Source organism: Coenobita brevimanus, chromosome 61 (assembly GCF_032717465.1).
Source record: "Coenobita brevimanus isolate Jiangsu-jjx chromosome 61, ASM3271746v2, whole genome shotgun sequence".
NCBI lineage: Eukaryota > Metazoa > Arthropoda > Malacostraca > Decapoda > Coenobitidae > Coenobita > Coenobita brevimanus.
The window spans coordinates 5,506,212-5,514,581 of record NC_137014.1 but is presented as its reverse complement, the minus strand read 5'-3'; positions in this window follow the sequence as shown (position 1 = coordinate 5,514,581).

The window sequence follows — 8,370 nt, the reverse complement described above, 5'->3', positions numbered from 1 at the left end:
CAACAGTTGAACTTAATATTTGAGGACAACACAGTGCTAAGAAGCAATGTTTCATCAACCGAGACAATAGAAGAACTACGTAGGGACTTATTGAAGATAGGAGTGTTGTGAATGGTGGTAAGTACCGCTGTCTCCCGGCACGACACAAGTTACCCTCTTCATAACATTCTCTTAAAAGTCTAGGCATCTTATATATATATATATATATATATATATATATATATATATATATATATATATATATATATATATATATATATATATATCCTGAAGAAATCACAACACTTCTCTTGAAAAATCAGTGGACCAAACATTAATCATAAACCGTCACTTTGCTTTCTCTTAACCCTCTCAGTTCCTGACATTATGCATTTTTTCAGCCCTTGTGTGTAGTACTCGTGTGAGTAAGGGGCCCATTACATCCTGTACATCTCATAGTTTGAAGTCAATGGCTTTCATCCCATAACATTGCCTCCTCCGACGGATTTCTTTCAGTTTGTTTCTCTTGGGTTTAATGTTGAATCCACTTTTCTCTTTTATCCCACATGTTCTTGTTGCCCTTCTGAATTCCGTGTTTGCGTCTCTTTCCCACGCAGCTTCCGTCTGATAACACACACACTCTCCTTTTCTGTTAATTCTCAAATACAAGATATTGAGGTACTTTTAAAATTATACACAACCGTAAAGTTTTAAAATCATGTTCTTCACTCTGTCTTTCCCACTGCCTATGAACTCCAAACTTTTATAGCAATGTGTCCTGCATGAAAACATTGTTTGCGATTCTTTATTATTCAACTCTCGTTGGAAAGGGCAAGTGTTCCAGGCTCTCTGCCTTTGAATCCTTCTTATCTGAACACACACACACACACACACACACACACACACACACACACACACTCATCCGAATCCATGCACCAAAATTATATAAAACTTACATCACACGACACCTAACCACAATACCGAACATGCCACATCTCACTCCCATTCCCAGCCTCACACTGCTATCCTACATTTCGAAACAGACATTCAGTAGTGCACTATATTAGGTGAGCAATATATCATACACATATCATTTCCAGCATCACATCACCTCATTTCACTTTCATTTTCAGTTTTACCTTGATTTACTCTCCAACTTTCTCATATCCACTCAGTATACAGCAACATTTATTTACTTACTGTTTTGCCTTTTAACATCATATAAAATTCTACAGCAATATTGAAATATCCATATACATTCAAATTCACATTTCCATTCAGCTGAATACTAACATTCATATTCAAATTCGGCTTAAATATCAACTTCGTATTCACATTTATTTTCATTTTCATGTTTCACATGACACATAGCATTGACATCCAGCAGCGTCGATACTTCCAGGCAAACCTACATGCAGCGACTATTTATACTGGACCTCTTCCTTACAACTAATCCTTCTGCTTACGCTATTAATCTTTTCACTCCTTTGGGCTCCTCCGATCACAACCTCAGCACCTTAACCTGTCCTATCGCTCCAGTAAGACCTGTAGACCCTCCCAAAAAGCAGCGGCTATGACAATTTGAAGCTGATGATGGGAATCCTTCGGTAAGTAGTTCATTGATTTTCCCTTGAATGATTTTTGCTTCCATGGCCGAAAGCGATCTGAGTGTGTCTTGCGCATTACGGAGGTCATTCTCTTGGGCATGGAAGCATACTTCCCTTTCTCATATGCTTTGACTAATAAAAAAAAAATACTTCGTATAATCACGCATGTGATGTTATCCACAACATGAAGATGGCCTAAAAATAAGGTACCGGAGCCAACCCACCCTTGAATCTCAACTCTATGTTTTTGCCTGGAATAGTGCAAAGTCTGTTCTTCGCTCTGCTATAAACAATTTCATTCGTACTAAATGCTCTGAACTTTCTAACTCAGATTCTTCCCGCTCGTTCTGGCACCTTACCAGAAACCTTTCTAACAACCTAACTTCATCATCCTTTCCTCCTCTTTTCCGCTCTGATGGTCCTGTAGATGTTTCCTCTGCTGATAATGCAGAACTCTTCACTCAGACTTTCTGCTCCAGTAAACTGTTTCGCCTTTGTCTGTCAACTTGTACCTTTCCTTCTTGCTGGAAGTTTGCTCCCATTCATCCTGTACCAAAGAAGGATGGCCATTCCCAGCCCTCTAACTATCGAACAGTTACTTTAAGATCCTGATTTTTTTTTTCTTTTTTAGTTTTTGAGTCTACTCTTGGCAAAATAAAATTCAAAGCACCTTTCCTATCAAAACGTTCTTTCCGATCGTCAGTATGTGTTACCCAAGGGACGCTCCACTAGCGATCTTCTCACCTTCCTTTCAGACTCCTGGTCATCCTTCTTTCGGGACTTTGGCGAAAACTTTGCATTTGGACTTGACATCTTAAGGCTCTCGAGCGAGTCTGACACAGATCTTTAATTTCCAAACTGCCCTCTTACGGTTTCTGTCCTTCTATCTGTGCCTTCATCTCTGCCTCCCTCTCTAGTCGTTCTATAGCTACCGTCGTAGGCGGCCACGGTTCTTCTCCAAGAGCTATCAGTAGTGATGCTCCTCATGGCTCTGTCCTGTCACCAACTCTCTTCCTTCTATTAATCAATTACTTTCTAAGCTGTACATCTAACCCTATTCACTGATACGCTAATGACTCCACCCTTCACCTCTTCATTCGCTTCTTGCAGCGCACATCTCAGCAGTTACTTCAACAAACAAGGGATGAGGCTGTAACACATCATATCTCTTATTCGGGTAAAAGTAATTATATTTTTAAAGCATCAGAAAGTCAGTTTTACCTCTTTCAACCAGTCAAAATCTTCTTCAGGAGTATCCTTTAAATTTTAACAATATCCAACTCAATCTTGCATCATCTTTCAACATAACTGAGGAATCATTCTCTCGGGATTTATCTTGGGAAAATCATATCTCTCTTGTCTAATCTTCTTCCAAGAGATTACGCATGCTAAACCGACTCTGTGCCTTCTTAACCCCTGCACAGTTGTTGACTTTAAACAGGGATTTTATTAGCCCCTGCATAGAGTACAACTCTCATGTGTGTGGAGGACCCTCATATACGGTTCGTCTCAACAAGGTGGACTCATAGGCTTTTCATGTCGTTAATTCTCCTCCTCCTACTGGCTCACTTCAACCTCTGTCTTTTCACCACACTGTTGCATTTTTATCTCTTTTCTGTCTTACATCAATGGTCACTGCTCCTCTGAACTGGCTGCTTGCATCCCTCCACCACTACGACGGGCGCGGAGCATCCGTCTAGCAGGAAACTCTCATCCCTTTTCTGTCCAACTCTGTAATGCAAGAGTTAATCGTTACTCCAAGTCCTTCGTGTATGCCATATGTCATCTTTGTAACTGTCTTTCTCTGTCTGTATTTCCTACTGCCTATGATCCCCCGTGTTTCAAACGTAGTGGGACCAGGCATCTTGAAATGAACGACTCATGAGTTTGGTTCACTGTTTTTTTTTTTTTTTCTTGGTGGGAACAATCGCGAGGGCTTCCAGCTGGCTTTTTCCTTACGTTAAAAAGATCATCACTATCGCGTCTATATTTACTGCCTGCAGGTGTGAAATAAGGTACAGAAAGCCAGAAAAAGGAAAAAATCCGATAGTGGGAGAACTAATCAACAACACGCCCAATGATATGGGTCCGAAAACCATTTACTCAACATTCAAGCTCCCACAGTCCTGGCTCAAACTGACAAATACATCTGCCAGCATGTATCTTCATATTTACCTGTCAGATTTAATCTGAGGACTGACGAGTTAATAAAAGGGGTGCCAAATCCTTGTCATTCACTCCTCTGTACAAAATTCATCCAATCAGCAAAATCCCTTAATTGTACTATAGCTTCGTCAGCTTTGATTCTCTCTCTCTCTCTCTCTCTCTCTCTCTCTCTCTCTCTCTCTCTCTCTCTCTCTCTCTCTTTAAATCCCTGTTTAGTAACCACACTATTGCAATATGTTTGGAAGTAGACTTTCGGTGTTTCACAGCAGTGACTAAAATACGGGAGGTTTATCCACAGTAACGTATTTCACTATGATTAACGTTATTACGTACCAATATAAATCATACTGTCAAGCCTTGCTTGTCTCACTACTGTTAGCCAGGATCGGTACCGCGTTAGTAGGAATCAGTGGACACGTTTGGGAAGATGTTAGGGTGGATAAAGCAGTGTCCGGAAGTATTCGAGGTTGCTTCTAGAAGAAGGGGCTATGGATTTTAATCTCGCTGATGCAGTCTTAACAGGTCTTCCTCAGGAGCCACAGACCTACCACAAAAAAAAAAAAAAAAAAAAAAAAAAGAGCCCCACTTTTACCATCATAAAGCGCTCAGTAGGGCAGACTTTTTTTTTCCTAATGATCCTGGGAAGGTTGCGACAAATAATTAATAAATGCATTCTCGTATACTATCTAAAGAGAGTGTGCTGGGGTAAGCTGCTGAGATCCACATTCATCGAGAATTGTTATCAAACTACTGAAATAATAAGCCTGCTCGCCTAGCCTTTCTTTCTTTAGCTGGGGGGAGGGGAGGTAGAGGAACAAAGGCTCGTGACTGTACCACTTTCTGTAAATTTTATGCAATCATCGACCCTAAACTCACATTTTCCCGTCATCACTCCGTCCTGTTCTCTTGCACTATTTCAGAATTAAGGTAGTTTCAAGCTTGTTAAGGAAAAGTACGCTGACAACATAAGTGAGTCTTTATTGTCGAAGTTAAGGCTCATTTTCTTGATTAGTTTACTTTGCTAAGCTTGATTCCATAGTTACGGTGTTGCTGTTTATAAGTGGTTAGGCAGTGTTTGTTGTGTAATTAGTTAATGTTGTATTAAGGGACGAGACTGTTTATGTAAAATAAAACAAACAACTAGCAGAGGAAATGTGTTAAATATGTACCAATAAAATCCTATACAAATTTCAGTCCGGCATGTTAACTTCTCAGTTTCTATGGTGTCCCCAGTGCAAACCGCGTTTTAATTACAGGTACATGATATACAGCAGAGAAAATTTTCCAGCGACGTTGTTATGCCGTCAGACCAGGACAGGATTACAAACATGACCGGACACAACCTAGGCGTGCAACGATCCGTGAATATTACTAAAAAGTCAACACTGATAATGAAATTAGTATTGCCGGCACTGGTTCTGTCACGAATAAAGCTCTTTGATTTAAATACCTTTTACAGGAAAGGTGTTTTATGCAATACTGATCCTCATAGCTTAAGGATGTTAATTTCTGAATGATTGTGGTGGCATCATCAATACCTCCAAGACATCACAATTCAATCATTAGTACACCTACCGAGGCATCACATCACCACCAACAAGACACCACCGACCAGTCATCACCTTTACTGCGATCAGACACCTGGAGAAGTCTGCTTCTTTGTTACATGTCCGATTTCAGTCTAGAATAATTACCTGAATATCATTTTTCTTTTTTTCTTTTTCATATAGAAACTAAGGTGCATTTGTCAAAAGAACTTATAATGATATTCATATAACGTGACATCCTTGTTATCTAATATGGGTTGTTTAAAGAAAAAAAATCTTTTGCAACAGCTCTTCAGTCTCTCAACCTTCTATGGCTATAGGGATTACTTTGTTGCCATCAGGACGTTCATGTCCAGATGAGCCTGGAATCGCCAAAGCATCATGCACTGCTACTTTGTCACCAGACCAAACTAGCTTTGGTAAGGAAGACGTAGCACTGTGGATATCCATTGTTATTTGCGAGTGGTCGTGGGAGTATAATGCAAAATGCTATACTTTGCTCGGTCATGACATTAGAACATAATACTCTGGGTGTCCTGGGAGGCATTTGCATTTGTGATGTGCTCCTGTCACGGCATCTATCACATGGTTTCTAACCTACTCGTACACAAGACTAAAGCATGGAGTAGGCAACACCAGTTCAACTCTATCATTCAGTTATTATTCAGATTCGTACCATACCTTAACTGTGCAGACGTAGCCGTCAGTTGGAATAACTACCAAAAGAAATACCCGTTAGTGTGTTTGGGAGGGGGGAAAGGGAGGTTTTCAAAAATGGAAATTCTTGGCGTCGAGGGTGGTGGCTGCACTCAGGGTTGATACACAGTTCCTGAGTAGGGTTTTGCCCAGACACCGTCCAGATGGAAAACTCGGCTCAAAGGGGATGTTCATATCACAGTACATGTAGAGTAATGAGAAATGGAAGAGTTTACAGAGAGAAGACTGTATACTTCATTCGATCAACACCTGAGGAGATAGAAAACTCCAGGCCGTCCACATTGAGAAAGTTGGGAAACAGTTTTTTGTTGATGTTTTCTTCTGGTGTCCTTAGGATGAAAGTACCTGACTCTCATAGTATTTTTTGTGCTGTAAAATTTCTCTATCAGGTAAGGTTTTTGAGCTACATGCAATATAATTTTTAAAACCCTTTTATTTATATATACTTATCAAAAATCTGATAAAAGAGACAAATTTGTAGTTTAAAAAGTACCATTGTTTGATTTCCTGTGGTACTTCTCAGGAATGTCTCTCTTAAGAGTCCAGCAGTAGTCAGCCAGCATGCTGGACTCCACTTGTCTCGGTAACGCTTTTCCATTTTTTTTTTTTTTTTTATATGTTCGACTCTAGGCAAAGGCTTAAGGGCCTATTTCTCGGGAGCAGTGGCCTATCCCAAGGCCCCCAGTAGTCCTTCTACACCTCTACGTGTCACCACTTCGGCGCTAACACCCACCGTCCATACTGAATACATGCTAGGGCTGTCTCATACAGGACTGGTGTATTGGTACTAGCAGGGGTACTTTTACATGTCGGCGGGTCTTCTGGTAGATCAGGAAAATCTGCTTTTATGAAATTCAAACCCTTAAACTGTTTCCTGCCCCAGCCGGGATTCGAACCTGGGTCCATTAGGACTTCAGGCCGCCTCTCTACCGATTCAGCTACCACCACCCTCATGTTAGAAATTAATGTCCTGATGAAAACTCTTACCGTGTTCATCGTTCACCGCACCCAGGTTTTCTGGAAAAGAAGTCCAAGTGAGAGTCCAATAAATGATTCTTTAACGACATATTCCACCCCCATTGTTTGGTAAGTCTTAAGGTCACCCACTGTCTCTGGATTGTTTTCGGCCTTGTGATTTCCCAAAAAGTTTGTGCAGCCACTTGAAACTCTGCCATGCAGCAATCTCAACTTCAGCCAACTCTCCAAATTTCCTAACAATTGTCTGATCAGGGGAAACTTACTTCTCAAGTATGTCACTCCAATTTGCATTTTATTCATGGCTTTAACAAAGTTTTTCTAAAATTCATCATTGTCGATCAGACTTATCTCTAGTACAAATTAAAAGGCACATATTTATCGTTAAAGAGATCATTGCTTTAATTTGTGTCTATATATTCCGGTATCTTACAAATCAATGAGGGCCTTGGTTGGAATACAAAGTCAGTTTGGAGCACATTCAAACACAACGGAAATCGACCAATCACCGCCCGAGTGCATCGCGCAGTGATACCAAATCCACCTGTCCTCGGCTGGCATAAATCAGTGCGTCAGACTCCGTGAAACCGACTATAGTTGTAAATGTATGTGGTGTACAGTATACATACCCACGTCTTTACATACTGTCCGAAATCCTTGCACCCATTTCTTTTAGTTCTTGTCATCCTGGATAACTCGTCTTAGGAGACTTTACTGTTCTCTTAATCCTTTGGCATTTCTCTTCACTCATTGATGTATACACTGTGGTGTACAATATTACATCATTTCTATCGTTAACGACTTACAGCATTGTATACAACATCCTATGCATATCCGTCAGTCGTGAAGAGAGTTCCAACATACATGATCTGTTCTCATGATTTCCCTCCCGGCATACTCTTTAAGAATGATTTCTTTATGCTCCTTCAGTCAAAAATGTAATATCAGTAATCAGTTCAGTTGCGTTTGTAAAGAGTACTGGCCCTTCAGCGAGACAAATTCTGCCACTGTGGTGCTGTAGATGAGGACAGTGTTTTACGAACGGAATGTTTTATGGAAGGATCATATCCCCTAACTAACGGGAAAAAAAAAGAAAAAAAAAAGAACTGGTGGCTCTAACGTTTTAAAATCATGGGGGAAGCATTTAAGAGGTACTGTCGTCATCGTACCCTGGAGCATGGAAATTTCTGTCAGTGGGAATCGTGATAGGTCTGTGTTTCATTTTGGTAAGATCGACTACATTCAACCCAGCTACAGTGAGCTTTCTAGTAAAAGCTCTGGCCACACGTATGGTATAACAAATATCAGAGACAGACAGACAGACAGACAGAGACAGAGACAGACAGACAGAGACAGAGACAGACAGACAGACAGACAGA